Genomic DNA, 16,343 nt, shown 5'->3' with positions numbered 1-16,343 from the left:
CAGAACTAGCCATCTCAATCAATAGGGCTGGGGACACCTTGGCCAGCACAAGCCAAAAGAAGATAAAATCATCTGACTTGGACTTGTACCAGAAGGTCCTTCTATAATATGGAGGAGGATATAAAAATCTGAGGTTTTTCTATGCTTCCTATTAAAGGGAAATACCCAGGCAAATCAAAATCCAGATTTTTAAATGTTTCATTTTTTAACACTATAATAATATCATCAAAAACCTCTATTAAAGTGGTTATTTGTACTCAGAGCTCTACTCCCCAGTTTAGATTGGAGATATCTAAATTAAGAACATTGGGCTTCCCTGGTGGCGCAGTGGTTGAGAATCCGCCTGCTAATGCAGGAGACACGGGTTTGAGTCCTGGTCTGGGAAGATCCCACATGCCACGGAGCAACTAGGCCCGTGAGCCACAACTACTGAGCCTGCGCGTCTGGAGCCTGTGGTCTGCAACAAGAGAGGCCACGACAGTAAGAGGCCTGCGCATGGCAATGAAGAATGGCCCCCGCTCTCCGCAACTGGAGAAAGCCCTCACACAGAAACAAAGACCCAACACAGCCAAAAATAAATAAATTTAAAAAAAAAAAATTAAGAACATTAAGAAAAATATTATTTTCAAGTAAATCAAACTTATTCTGAACGCACTCACTCAGCAAACCCATGAGGCATCTGGAAGTATGTTTCACACCACAGAATAAGGAAATAGCAAAGAGATATGCCTATGTTTGATTAATCTGTATATCACATGTACACCTACATAATGTGGAGATATATACACACATATGCATATGCACACACACACACATGCACAGAGAAATCAATGGGCAAAAATTTACTATATGTTTCTGGATGTTAAATGTGCATATAGATTAAGGCAAAAGAACGCCAGCATGCTAACATGCTGTTAACAATTCCACCTGTTCTTAAAATTTGGGGGTCCAAATAAACAAGTTAGGAAGGTGAAGTAAAAACCAGCTCATAACTGCACTCTTCCCTGGCAATGTAATTAAAAATAAAACATTTTTTGATATCAGAAAACAAGAAATTTAGCTTTGAAGGAAAAATTTATTATATCCCTTAAGATAATAAAACCGAGATCTTCCAAAGTTTTCAAGCCAGGCCTTTTAGAGCCTTAGCCATGTCTCCTGAGCTGCATCTCCCCTTTGGGTATCTCACTAATGACGGCTACAAGAGAGGGAATATTGACACTGCTCTGAGTTTAATACTCTGGTTCAAGTAAAGGTGAACGGCCCTTCTCTTAATTCTCTAGTGCACAGCCAAGGCAGGGCTGCAATACTTAAATGTAAGGTAATTAAATATTTGGATATCACACAAAGGAAATCAACACAGAATATCATGGAACTGGATAATCTAGCATACAGTTTACCTATTTTCAGCTTGGAGTTCAGTACATGGATGCCTCCCTACTCAGCATCCAACCTGCCAAAAATGCCTAATGACATCTAGCAACCTAATATCCAAACCCAAGAGAAGTATTACGGAGAGCATGAAGTTTCTTTTCCTATACAGTTAACTCCCACTTTCAGGGTTCAAGTTCATGTCTGACTGAACCTTTCCACGTATGATCGGCCCTGAGAACGCCCACCTGCTGTAGGAAAGCCTCTGCACATTTACAGTGACAGGACTTTACTGGAGAATAGGGTGATTTTTTTTTTTTTAACAAAGCACAGTAAGATATAACAGGAGGGGCTGTTCTCTTACAACTTTAGATGACATTCATATCAAGGAATGTTTAGGTTTTGCATGAGATATTTAAGAGGTGAACCAGAGTAAATTTAAATATCAATAAAAGTAAAATGTATACACAGTGAATTCTGAGCTTCATGGCATTAACATTACAGCTAAGCAAACAAATTATATGTAAATATAGTATCATATTGTCAGTATATTAATGAAATGCCCATGCTTTCAACATAGATAAACATAGGTAAGAAGAGTCAGAGCAATATTTTAATCAGAGATAAATATATAAAAATTGCTCATTCCCTATATCTATAAATAGTGTTTTATTTTCACAATGGTATTAATTTCCTTAAAGTGCTTATAAGTTTTATGAGGGCATTAATTTTTTTAAGCACTTATAGGCTAAACTACAGTAAAAGTAGGCATTATTCATTAAATAAGTATACCCAGGGACTTCCCTGGTGGCACAGTGGTTAAGAATCCACCTGCCAATGCAGGGAACACGGGTTCAAGCCCTGGTCCGGGAAGATACCACATGCCACAGGGCAACTAAGCCCGAGCACCAAAAGTACTGAGCTGGCGCTCTAGAGCCCGCAAGCCACAACTACTGAAGCCCGCGCACCTCGAGCCTGTGTTCTGCAACAAGAGAAGCCACTGCAAAGAGAAGTCCGCGCACCGCAACAAAGAGTAGCCCCTGCTTGCTGCAACTAGAGAAAGCCCACGTGCAGCAACGAAGACCCAATGCAGCCAAAAATTAAAAATAAATAAATTTACAAAAAAAAAAAAAGATAAGTATGCCCATTGAGAGCCAAGTAAACAAATTTAAAAGTACAATAAATGCACAAAGACCCCAAGGGTATTGCTAGTCGGTTTTGTGGGAAAATAAACCAATTTCCAGTCATAACCTATTTTACAGTTGTTGCTACCTTCACTGTATTTTTCAACTTAAAAATGTACCCATAGAGTCTGTCATAAAGGGTGAAGTAAGTCAGAAAGAGAAAAACAAATACCGTATGCTATCACATATATATGGAATCTAAAAAAAAAAAAAATGGTTCTGAGAAATCTAGGGGCAGGACAGGAATAAAGATACAGACGTAGAGAATGGACTTGAGGACATGGGGAGGGGGAAGGGTAAGCTGGGACGAAGTGAGAGAGTGGCATGGACATATATACACTACCAAATGGAAAATAGATAGCTAGTGGGAAGCAGCCACATAGCACAGGGAGATCAGCTCCCTGTTACCACCTAGAGGGGTGGGACAGGGAGGGTGGGAGGGAGACACAGGAGGGAGGAGATATGGGGATATATGTATACCTATAGCTGATTCACTTTGTTATAAAGCGGAAACTGGGCTTCCCTGGTGGTGTAGTGGTTGAGAGTCCGCCTGCCGGTGCAGGGGACATGGGTTCGCGCCCTGGTCCGGGAAGATCCCACATGCCGCGGAGCAGCTGGACCCATGAGCCATGGCCGCTGGGCCTGTGCGTCCAGAGCCTGTGCTCTGCAATGGGAGAGGCCACAACAGTGAGAGGCCTGCATACCACAAAAAAAAATTTTTTTAATAAATAAATAAATAAAATAAAGCGGAAACTAACCTACCATTGTAAAGCAATTATACTCCAATAAAGATGTTTAAAAAAAAAATGTACCCCATTTACCATGAAATGCTATCTAAGGACCGCTATGGACTCTTCATTCTATTTGGAATACTCCAGCCCAAATCCGTCCCTCATTTGGTCCAACAATCAAAATCTCCTGACCTAACTGGCAGTGGCAAAGGGAAAACGAAATGGGAGAGAAAAGGGGAAGGAGGGTGGATGAGTTTATTCCGTCCATCTCTATCAATATTCCTTCCTTAGCTCCAGGACCGACCATCCCCAGCAACTCTTCCACCTTTATCTAACCTTCCAAATCCCCTCTACTCCCCCTAGAAAGATTAAGATACCATATATTTGGAGGTAACAAAACTAACTTCTAAGTTACCTAAATGGCCTACTTATTTGAGAGAAGTTTAAAGTGCTAGTTAGACTGTACCAATCCATAATGTCCAACGCCAAGGTACCTGACTAATAAGCCTGATATAGGAAGTAGACATACCTTACTGTTCAGCCATTCCATCCTATGCTGCAGATCTCAGCATCTAATTTTACTTCTTTTTTTTAATCTAATGGCATTTATTGAGACTAGTTCCCAAGTTTTACATCACTTGATAAAAGGAACTGACACAGCAGAAAGGTTTCCCTGACAGACCCTGTGGGGCTCAGTGCTTAACACAGAGGAAGAGACTTCCTTCCTTGGACTGTATCTAGGCCCCTGCTGTGACCAGAGAGACAACAGCAGAATCATTATGTGTACCTAGGGTTATTTCTAACTCATGAACCTGCCACACTAAAGGCCTTTTCCTGGGCTATTGTTTCTTCATGTTTGACCTGACCTCTAACAAGGATGGTGCTAGTTACACTTAACATTGGTTGATGTGGTCAGGTAGGTGCAGCACTGTTCCAAGAGATGCAATGCACAAGTGGTGGTCTCAGAAGTAGACACCATCACAGACACACTGAACCGTACCATTTGTTGGTGCTCATTACGGCCCGTGAGGCTGCAGCAGGGCTTGGCCATGACCTTTAAAGTAAGAATGTATTTGTGGTAGCTTTCCTTATTCTAAGGAAATAGAATTTTTTCTTTTCTTATTCCTTACTATGATTTCATTATTTTTGGTATAGAAAATTGTGCTGGTGATAACCTACACACATGGACCCTAGGGTGTTTTTCAGTTCAAGTAACTGGAAAATGAGTGAAGTTTCTGTGTAATGAAATGGGAGGTGTATGTTGGCATGAACGAAGAAGAAACCTTCATTCGTACCTTTTATGAGAAGCGTGTGGCCACAGAAGTTGCTGCCGACGCTCTGGGTGAAGAATGGAAAGGTTATGTGGTCCAAATCAGTGGTGGAAGACACAAACAGCGTTTCCCCATGAAGCAGGGTGTCTTGACCCATGGATGAGTCCGCCTGCTACTGAGTAAGGGGCATACCTGTTACAGACCAAGGAGGACTGGAGAAAGAAAGCGCAAATCTGTACAGGGTTGCATTGTGGAGGCCAATCTGAGCATTCTCAATTTGGTCATCGTAAAAAAAGGGGAGAAGTATATTCCTGGACTCACGAATATTACTGTGCCTCGTCGCCTGGGGCCCAAAAGAGGTAGCAGAATCCACAAAGTTTTCAGTCTCTCTAAAGAAGATGATGTCTGCCAGTATGTTGTGAGAAAGCCCCTAAACAAAGAACGTAAGAAACCTAGGACCAAAGTACCCAAGATTCAGCGTCTTGTTATTCCACGTGTTCTGCAACGCAAACGTTGGCGTATTGCTCTGAAATAACAGCGTACTAAGAAAAATAAAGAAGAGGCTGCAGAATATGCTAAACTTTTGGCCAAGAGAATGAAGGAGGACAAAGAAAAACGCCAGGAACAGATTGCCAAGAGACGGAGGCTGTCCTCTCTGAGAGCTTCTACTTCTGAGTCCAGTCAAAAATGAGATGTTCTAAGAGTAACAAATAAATAAGATCAGACATCACGAAAAAATATATATATATATACAATAATATTTAAAAGTATTTCTACCAATTATAAATTTAAAAGAATACAAGAAAGAAAGGGTCAAAGATCCGTCTTATATTAAAATTGTAACAGAGAAAGCGAAAGCATAGTTAGGCAAAAAACTGTTACCAAGATTCACAGAGGTAACTCCTCCTGCTTTGAGTAATAAAAATAAGAGAGTAAGATTATGATGCACTGAGCGAGTTGAATGACCCTACTTTCCTTTCCTGAAGGTTCTCACAAATATTAGCGGGCACCAGAACACTGAGTAAGCAAGTGGATGTATAGCTGTGGCAATCCGTAGGACGCAACTTGGACTGTGGCATCTTTAGATGCACATTTTAATTCTTTATTCAAAACTATGCTAATGCAACAACATTCAGACCCTTTACTTAACTCTGTAGCATTCAGACCTTTTGCATTGTGCAGCTATTGCCTTTACACTAATTGGCACCCAAAAAAAAAAATTGTTAAATCACTCACTCACTACCCACTGAAATGACAGAATTCAGGTTTATGCTGCTAATTTGCTCCCAGCACAGGGTGTCTACAACTGTTATCACCACCTAAAATGAATCCCTTCCCTTACTTGTATGAATTATGCTTGTGACCCTACAAATGTGCATTTTATAAACTTATAAACTAGGATCTCTAACAAGGATCCCAGTTCTAAATCAAAAAAATTGAAACTGCTGCTTACAAAGCATTACTAGTTATGTATTTGTAAGGTTTAAATGGCCATTGAGGATTGAATTAGTGCTCTCGTTTTAACAAGTGATATTCCTTAAAATATTATTTTATAAATTGTGTGGCATTCTTAAGTGTTAAGATAACCGAGAAATAGATACTGACCCTCTAAAACACAATTCAAATTTGATAACAGAAAGGAGCAGAAAATCAAAATCCATTTCCAAAAGTTGTGCTTTTAGCAAATTGTTCCTTAATGCATCTCTCCACTAAGCAGCGGTCATCAAGGGTTACTCAAACATAGATCTGCTGCTAGCGCCAGAGCAGTTTATCAGGATTCCCGTGTAAGAAATTGTGGTTCAAATTGCTGGAAATCTCCCTGTAGCCAAAGAGCCTGTGACATTTTCAGTCCAGCGATGTTTCACTAGAAAACATCATCTTACTGGGAAATTAACTGCTGCCCGAAGTACCTTAGGTGCTACAAACAAAGTTGTTCTGTCTTCCCACTCCAGAAACATTCTCTAGTTCACTAATTTCTACCACATCCAGTCTAACTCCTCTGCCAGGCTTTTGGACTCCAAATTATGATTCCTCTAATACCCCAACATAAGATTCCATTAACATTCCCCAAATCCCCAACCATGAACCTTTCAGCCCTTGACTTTCACTCACATTGCTCCCGTTTTCAAGAATATACTTATCTCTCCTGCCAAATGAAACACGCTTTCAAAAGTCAGCTCAGGTCACACTTCTCGACAAGATTTCCCTTTCTTCCCGGCTCATCTTTGATGGGTCTCCTACAGACACCCCGTGGCCGTCCATCGTTCAAGACTCTCTCATTACTGGTGTTCTCTGTACACTGAACTTAAGTACTTTGGGGCCAGAGACCAAATCCTTATGGAATGTTTTAAATCTCTCCCAGTAACTAACATGGAACTTACCACAAATAGTTATTTAATAAATACTAATAGGTTTATTGTATAGATTGTATATTGTCTGTCTTCTCAAAACCTCAGGATCATTTTCTAGATAATTTCCAAATAAATTTTTCTCTATGTTAAGTGCATCTTTGGAACAACAAGAATGACAGTCCTGAAGAAACCAGAAAGGGAAGAAAAGGTTGCTGTGCAGAAACAGATTTAAAGAACAACTTATGCATGGGATTTCTGCTCTGTCTCCTAAGAGCTTTTGACTCAGACTATCTTCACGAGGATATCTGCATTGCAGACAACCTTGCACTCTAAAGATAGTGCTTCCAGGTTAGAGGGCGATTCCCCCCACCCCAGGATAATAAAGACCATGGCTCCCTGCTGGGCAAAGGTTGGGCACTTTTGAAAGACATTCCTTAAAAAAGAAGGGGGATTTCCTAAACTCAGAGGTCCTCAGCTGTGACACAAATCCACTGTGTGCAGGCATCCACCTCGGCTACTCAGCACTGCCCCTGGGAGATGTTAGGACAAGGGAAACAAGAACGGGGCGCCTGTTGTGCCCTGAGTGATACAGTCCTTTATCTCTGACCCAGGAGCCTCCGTCCTCAGCCAGCATCTCTGTAACTGGGCCAGGTAGGCTTGCGAACCGTTTGTAGTTTCGGGCAACTTTTGGATGTTAACTAAAAGTGGGTGTGTTCAATTAGGAGTTTCTAGTTTACAAAAGACAACAGAAGTTACCGCATGGAAGTCTACACATCTCACGTGCGATGGTATAGGTGGATCTCAAAAACAACGTGTGGAGTGAAAAGAGCAAACTCAAGGGCATGAGGACTCCAGGATCTGATGATCTGAGGCTCTAGTACAGGCTAAGGTAAAGTCAGAGAGCAGAACGGTGGCTGCCTCTCACAGAAGGCACGGGTGGGAACTGAATCGAACTGAGAATGAGGTTTCTGGGTGATGAGAATATTCTATATCTTAAATGGGGTGTCTGGCACAAGGATACACACAATAGTCAAAAGACATCAAACTCTACAGTTAAGAGCTGTGCATTTTAATGTATGTAAATTACGCTCAATAAAAAAGCATTACAAATTCTAAATATCTGAACATGTTGCAAACACTGAATATGTTGCATTCCCCTTTAGTTTCAGGATATAATGATTCACAGAAACACTGAGACAACACCAGCCACTTTCACATATACGCTTTGAACACAGTCTTTAGGGCGGTAGCTGCAATACAGGAATTTAAGAGGATGTCTCTGGAGGAAGACTGCTTGGGTCCCAACCACTGGCTGGGTGCCATCAGGCAAATTCCTTAACTTCTTCACGCCTGGGCGTCATTCTTTTTCAGATAAATATAAGAAAAGTTCCTACATATGGTTTTTGAGGTCTAAATTAGGTAATATAGATAAAGTATCTAGTACATAGAAAGCATCCTATAAAGCTAGTTTTTTATTATTACTTAGAGCATAAATACTAATACAGGATTCAGAATAATTCAGGATATTTCTGTTCAAGTAGAAGAGTAATAAGTCTTTCAAAATCTAGTAAGTTTAAAGGCATTCATTAGCGGGACTATAAAGTAGAATAATTATAATAATATCCCCAAATTATTTAATTATATAACCTATTAAAGCAATAGATCCACATCACAGTGTTTTTAACATGTTATCTGAAGCACAGAAAGAGTCAAATAAATGCTGCTTTGGGTGTCTCTAGTTCACACAGATGTGTCTCATTTACTGTCTGACAACTGTATTGTTAGAATTTTTTGCCTTTTTCCCCTAATGTAATACATGTAAAAGTTGAAAAGCCAATTGAATACTAATCCCAGCCTTGCCTGAAGAGTTAAATTGATGACAAACCTTTCAAAAGACACAACTAAAGGAAAGATGTGAAAGGACAAAATCTCGAGTATGACAGTACAAATACAAGGAGAGCGGGACAAAGGGGGGCAATCCTCAGTGATGGAAAACAGAGAAGCAGGACTCCACAGCTCTGCAGATCAGGCCACACTCCCAACTTCAGCGCGCACATCAGGGGTTCACGTTCCCATGAAAAGGCACGTGTGCCACAGATGGACCAGAATCACCTGAGCACTGTGTTCTTTAAGATGATTCCCAAGATTTTAAAAGGAAATATAATTAGGAAAGATAAAATAAATAATAAACAATCATGATCCCCTAAATTTCTATATTTTTCAAATTTATTTTTTAATTTGTTACTGTACCATTAAAATATTTCTAACATTTAGTATCCATTCTATTAAAACATATTTCCAATATTTTATATCTATTATTATATATCTAATGTATGAGGAATTTTATGTCACTTAATTGGCATATGAGTAGAAAGTTTAAATGTAAAAGAAAAAATAATTAAGAAAATGTTGCGGCAGAATGATGGTAACTGCTGCGTGTTTAATTCGGAAAGTGACTCAGGTCTCCTAGAAAACAGAGCCCTTTCTTTGCTTACAAGCAATAACACCTGCGGTACAACAGAAACAACCAAAAAACATGAGTTTCAGACTCTGAAATAAGTGGCTGTTTAAGAAAAAAACAGAAACCCTACAATGTTTTAGTCTTTGAGCCTTCTTATTTTCACATTTCTTCTTTTTTTAAAGTACGACAGTAGTATGCCACGTGCTCCACACAGGAAGTGGAAAGAATAGAGATTTCAATCCGTCCCAAACTACACTTTATCTAAGTAAGAGGCAGCATTACAGAAGAGGCTAGCTACCACACACTTCAGTGATCCACTGTAATTGTGCAGACAACAAAATGTTACAGGGGGAAAAAGGCATTTTAATTACAACTACATTCATTGCTACCCAAGAAGCAGGTGCACAAACTTACATACGTAATTTCAATAAAGTTCACACTTCCTTCTCTTTTCTTGCCAGACCTGAATAATCTGAAAAATTGGCTTTTAATTGTATTATTTGACTCCTCAAATGGAACAAAGTATTGCACACAAATCACTGACTATCGACAAAGAACTGTATATCATTTAAAACAAAAAACAAAAAAACCTTGGACTTATCTTTATTGTAAGGCATTTTTTTTTATCCCTAAGGACTTTCAGCTTTGGAGTCAAAACAAACCGTTTATCCCAGAGCAATTCTCCTAGAACTGCCTATTTAAATTATGATCTAGAAGGAGAAACTTGTCAAAGTTTTCTACTTGCTATTAAAAGTTGCCAAAGCCCCTCGAATACAAACAGTCTGGAGAGAGTCAGGTTTTTGCTCTGTGCTTTGAGGAGACAGGAGTGGTCTACTGGCAAATGGTCAGTGGCTCGGCGGCATCAAAAGGAACGGTCCACGCATTAAAAAAAAAAAAAAAGGAACGGTCCAAATCAAACACCTGTGGTCAGAACATCCTAGACACCTCCCTCTTTTCCCTTCCCAAATTCAAAGTGGCCACTGAGATAGAGGGACTCCACTTCCTCTCCAGCCACTGTCACTGCCTTATTTTTGACCTTACCACCTCCTCTGTGGCCTTTCTTACCTTCAATCCCGCTCCACGCAAAGGTATTTTCCACACTGTTGCCATAATGATTATCTAAAGGGTAAAGCTGACCAAAAGGCTTCAAGATTCCAAAACAGCTTTACTGAAAGATTCACTGCAAATGGCTAATGAAAAATTAAGGACACAAGAGGCACCTAAAACAGAAGACACTAAGTAGTGACTTCTACTACTCCCGCTATCCGCCATCACAGTGCTCACAGTCTGTTCGTCCTCTATCTGAATTGCCTTTCCACTCTGAAGAAACTACAAGACCATAAACAAATTAGTGACAGTACAGATGCGCCCACACCTACCTTTGAAGGGTGGCCCCCAAATGCGCCCCTCTCAGAGTTCATGGGACTCCAAGGGATTCTCCAGAAAACCAGTAAACCACTACCAGTTATTCTCTTAAGCAGCCAATAGGAAACTCAAGTTAAAATTAGTGAAAAACCTTGCCAAATTCAGGTAGATGCCAGAGCTACACTCTACTTTAAACCCCACTTTCTCTGGAGCCTAAGAAAACTGGCAGATGCCAGAGAATTCTTACCAGAGTCAGCTCTCCTGCATCTCTGTCTGTAGTGCCCAGTTGAGAGAGGAAGGGAAAATCTCACGCTGTTCCTTCCTTTCCAAGATGCACTGGTTGTGGATCCTTTCTCTCCCAGGGACAGCTATTGCCTTCTTGTTTGTCTCATTTTGGGTCTTGAGAACTTGGCCTGGGAACCATCAGGCTGAGGGCCCTCAAAATACGGCCGGACAGAAGTGTGGATTGCACTCCACTTGCAGCTAGTGTCCTACTGATCGTTGGCAGCGCTCAGGGGAACTAAGTCTTTCTTTGGCTACCTTTGGATGTGGCTCTGCATCTTGGGAGGGTAGGATCTTTTGCCCATTCTTTGGGGACACCTCTTGAGTCCAACAGGTTGTCCAGTACTGCCAGGAATATTTACTGTTTGTCTCAGCTGAAACCTGACAAGATATTTGAAAAAAAAAAACAAAAAACACTTTTTTTTTTAAGTAGCTCTACTGTGAGAAGTTGGCCAGACTGGAAGCTGATATTCAGAGCCTGAAAGGAACGTTTTTTGGGGCCTCCTCCCCTAACCTAAGTGAAACTATGTATACCCAGAAGGAAAGACCTTCCAAAACAAAAAGCTCTAAATCTAGAACACAGAAATCTTTTTATTTCCATATTAGTTGAAGACCTTCTCCCAGATCTAAAGATGCAAACAGAAGATAATGTAGTTGGATGGGTGATCAGCCCTTTGATGTCATAAAGGTTGCAACTCAATTCTTTGAAGAATTAAAAATAACTATCCCTGTCTCGGGAACTGAGTCTTTGTAAGAACACAAATGCAGCTACTGAAGCAATTCAAAGCCCATCTATCCTTTATACCAATCCCAAAACCTCCCCTATGCTGGCACATACTATAAAATTCTGGGTTTAGGAAACGAAAGTCCTTCCTGGAGGCACTTACTTTCTTTCCCTGTGCCTTGAGATGTGAATATTCTACCCAGTCTTCTTGAGAAACTGATGGCCAGTTCTTCGAAAAGCAAACTTCAGGGAGGTAATTCTTATCATAAGGGGAACAAAAAAAGGTTAAAAGACTATTTGGAAACTAGGCCAACAAAATGTCTTTAAAAAGTGTAAAGCCATCTGAGCAGGTAAACTTAACCTACTCCATCCGCCGAAACACAATTTGGATCTAGCTGTTCTTTTATAAACTAGTGAGCTTGCCTTATCATACCCTCAAAATAGTCTTTTTCAACTTCTAAATATACAGTGAAGTTGTGTGTGTGGGTTTTCAGATGTGAAAATGCTTGTGATTCTTCCCAACAGTCCAAGATAACAGAAGGAAAAACAAGCCAAGGTAGGTCGAGTCCTCTCCAAAAAATGTTGAGACTGCAGGAAAAGACATCCGGGGAATACAACAGATACAAAAGAATGCCATCTGTTTCAGCACCAACCACACAACTCTGTAAAATGCATCAAGAGCTCTTGGTGGTGTCACCAGTAAAATACAACGCGTGTCTTCTTCCAGGGCTCAAAGCTGTGTACTGTGCTTTCCCTACCACTCAAAACCGACTCTTGGAAGAGTCACCTCTGCACCGGCAAGCAGTTGCCACACCTCTGCAAGGTCGGTCATGAGCCCGCAGGTGGCTTTCCATCTCCGATAGCCTCGGGTTTAAACTACAACTTAAATATACTCAACACAGTCCAGGAGAGGTACAGGGAAGAGGGAGAAGTTCATTCAGAATCCAGATCGGGTGGAAAGTTACGAGACGCTTGGAACATGAGAGCGGGGGCCGACCTGAGATTATTCTAATCAATGCCCTTGCACTGCAGTCGAAGAAACTGAGGCCCAGAGAATTTCAGGAGCCCTTCTCGGCCTCCCAGTAGCTAGTGCGGGCTGGACTCATGCTCTCCCAGTCCGGAACTTGGGCGCATCCGCCACCTACCTAGCTCCTTCCTACCGCCCCGTCCCTTTTCCTCTAAACCCTGCAGTGCGTCGCGGGGAGGCGGCCACCTGTGGGCTGGAACCAAACTCTTCCTTCGCCCTTCAGCCCGGGCACGCACTGAGGCGCGCGCGAGGTCGCCGGCCCGGTGCCCGCCAAGGTGCGCCGCGTCAACACCCGGCGCGGCCCGCGCACCCCGTCTCGCCCACCCCGCGGCTTCCGGCCACGTGGTTTCCATAGCAACGGCTGCGCCGGCCTCCGAGCCCCCAGAGGCGCTCCAGGGTCAGAGGTCATCCCTGTGGCAACGGATACCTCCCGCGCTACGGCGGCTCGGACGGGCCGCTTCCGCCGCATTGCGCCGCAGAGCCCCAGACGCCCCGAGGCGTGGAGGGCAGGTTGGCCGGTCCCGGGAGTTCTGGCCGCGGGTCACAGCGGAGGAAGGCGACGCGTCGCCTTTGCGCCTCCTCTCTTCGGGGCTCCATTAGGCAGACTCCGAGCCCGGCTCCGGCCAGATCCCCGAGGGGCCCGACTCCTGGAAGCAGATCCGAGCCGCAGAGGTGGCCGGCTCGTGGCTAGCAGAAAACAGTCCACGTCCCGCTTGCTGCTCTGGCGAGCGGGGCTCTGCCCCAGTCGTGCGTCCGCCTTTGACGGTGGCTCCGGAGGGCGGAAGCTGAGTAGCTGAGTGTGGCTTTGGGAAAGCAGGGCGCCACCAAGTTTGCAGATGACTGCTTTAAAACGGAAAGGAACAAAATAGGAAGGGAGGGGGCACCTCCTTTCAAAGCAAGTGAAACTCGAGGCTGTTTAGGTGCTGTCCACTCTAGAACGGAAACGTGCCACATCGGATGGGCCCAGTGACCATCTTCACAGAAAGGAGTTCAGACAGGAAGAGAGAAACAATTCAAGTTCACTCCACTGTTTTTCGGAATGCCTTCCTTTTGGAGAACATTAAAGATCAGAAAAGAAAATGAAGGGGGGCTCTGGCAGAGGGAACCAAATGGTGTCCTAACACTTGTTATTTAAAGGGTGAGCGGGCCAGGAGGGGTGAATGCGCTTGTGTGTTTGAGGAAGGCCTGAGCCCAGGGGAATGTTTGCAAACCATGTTTCAGGATGCGCTGGCGCGGAGCATGAAGAGAAAGAAGGCCACTAACAGCTGTTTTTCCTTCTTGGTTTTACCATTTAGAAGCCAAATTCTTGGTTGGCACTGCTGGAAAGGAGTAGGCATTAAGTGAACTTCACCAAGTAAATTGTATGACAGTGGCAGCTACAGTCCCACAGTTAACTTTCTCAGAAAACGCTATTTTTCACCGTTAGTTCATTTAATACAAATGTATTGAAAACCTGAGACTTGTCATAACCTGAGTTTTTGACAGGGGACAGCGATAAAGGCAACAGTGCTCAACAATTGTTAGGTGACTTTCTTCGATGGTGTTAGTAGGTTAGATAAACAAAAACGTCAGTGTTCCCTGTAAAACATGTCTGCGCTATGCCTCCATTTTTGCTTTCATGTTTAGGAAAGCCCTAAGGATTCCTCCTTTCAACTCCTCTTCCCTTCATCATCCTACCTTTTACTTCTGGCCAAAGCAGAAAATTAGTTTGTACCAACCAGAGAAATACACAGGGAGAACATCAAGACATACTTGGTCCTTCAAAAGCAGAATAGCAAAAAAAAAAAAGTTAGTGCATCTCTGGAGGCATATGGAGGAACTGAGAAGTCGCCCTCAGACAATTCCCTGCCGTTCTGTGCTCAAGTTCAACTCTTATAACTAAATGTAGTACACGGTATACAATCTAAAACCCTAAGAAACACCACACAGACTATGGCACCAGGCAGATAGACGTGTCTGCTGGTATTTCCCTGGCCCACTGTCCCTCCTGGAGGTGGTACTAAGTTGGGCTCAAAGGTTTTATTAAGAATATACACACGATGCAATGTCTCATTTAAAACTTAGTAGAGGAGCTTCAAATATACTGTTCAAACATCCCAACTGTTTCCCCATAAACCGTAAGAAACTATCTTGAATAAATGCTTCCATTTTGAGACATCTACATATTTATAGAAAGCTTATGAGTCAATTGAGTGAGTTATGATGCCAAAATGTACAAAGGAGCAAAACCTTTGGTGGTTGTCCTTGTTACAATATGTATAAAAACACTTCACAAAAGTCCTCAGTGTTTGTGTTGCTAAAACATGGAAGACTGGGTTTGAACATTTTTAAAGGAGTGGCTCCGCGTAGGAAATATGAACTATAGAATTAGCTTTAGCACCTTCTGAAAGCATGCATCATTTGAACGGATGTTCTCAGGGAGGCTGCCTAAGATGAGAACAGGCTGGATATGGGTACAACTAAAGTGATCTCCACTGTTAAAACCAAGTTTAGATGATCACTGATTGGATTTCACACTCGTTAACTTGGATATAAATTAAAACAAACATAAAACAAAACAGTCGACACTCCCAACAAATCAATACTTGGAAGCCTACCTAACATGTCATCCTTTGGTTCAGGAAGTGCTACTGCCTGCAAAACTCATTATGCTACTTCAGTAATGAAGCTTCCTAGATGGAATCCAAGGCCAACTCATATTACATGGAATCCCACGCTGAAGGCAAGCATACTAGAAAGAGAAGGACCTTACATCTGTTTGGTGTTCCAGCCATGCAGTCTGAATTTGATGTCTCCATTTTACATATGCTCAGTGTTTAGAAATGCACAGGTTATGTATGGCCCATTTGTGGCTCACCCAGCTCTACAGGAACCCAAGATGAGTTGGCAGGCAGAGGAGAAGGGGTGAAAAATGCTTTACTCCTTTTTCTTCTCCCTCTTCCTATTTTCTCACTTCTCAAAGCCATGACCGCCCCTACATGTAAAGCAAGTAGCTTTAAAAGAATAACATATATTTAAATGAGTAACAGTGGCACACCAGATGTTTTTGGCACCTAAAACAGCTTAGTCAAAGGCAAAAGCAGGGCTGGAAGACACCCAAAAAAAGTAGGAAATAGAAAGTGACAGTGAATTCTACCAAGCCCTGCTTGTTTCATCTCAAAGTTTCATGGCAGAGACGGAGACAGTTCAAAAGAGGAAACACTCAGGGCCATGAGTTTGTGGGATTTTCTAAATGTGCTCTGCAGAACTAGGTCTAGGGCATCCGCTTCGTACCCTCCTTGCCACAAACGCTGGTACCCAATAAAATTACATCTGGTTACAATTTTTCTTAAAATCTCTGCTTTCCAAAATCCTATCAAGCCGTGGAAGTTTGTATGTGTGAGTAGCTGTATATATTTGAGGGTCTGTGGCTTCCTTTGCCTGTTGGACATTGTGTATCTGAAGAGACATCCATGATACGACCTTCATATTTATCTTTAGTGTGGACTTTTTTTTTTAATATTTATTTATTTATTTGATTGCCCTGGGCCTTAGTTGTGGTAGGCGGGCTCCTTAGTTAGTTGTGGCATGCAAACTCCT

The 16,343-nt window shown here is 42.3% G+C and overlaps 1 protein-coding gene and 1 pseudogene across 2 annotated transcripts in view; one reads left to right on the top strand and one right to left on the bottom strand.

The window, feature by feature from the left end:
- The window catches only part of FGF14 (fibroblast growth factor 14), a 701,033-nt gene that overhangs the window by 598,621 nt on the left and 86,069 nt on the right, over positions 1-16,343 (bottom strand). The gene's annotated exons all lie outside the window — the stretch shown is intronic.
- Positions 4,550-5,245, top strand: LOC137210850 (small ribosomal subunit protein eS6-like; annotated as a pseudogene).

The sequence above is a fragment of the Pseudorca crassidens genome, chromosome 18, assembly GCF_039906515.1.
Source record: "Pseudorca crassidens isolate mPseCra1 chromosome 18, mPseCra1.hap1, whole genome shotgun sequence".
NCBI classification, from domain to species: Eukaryota; Metazoa; Chordata; class Mammalia; order Artiodactyla; family Delphinidae; genus Pseudorca; species Pseudorca crassidens.
The sequence above is the reverse complement of the archived record's forward strand: the minus strand, read 5'-3'. Positions and strand labels throughout refer to the sequence as shown.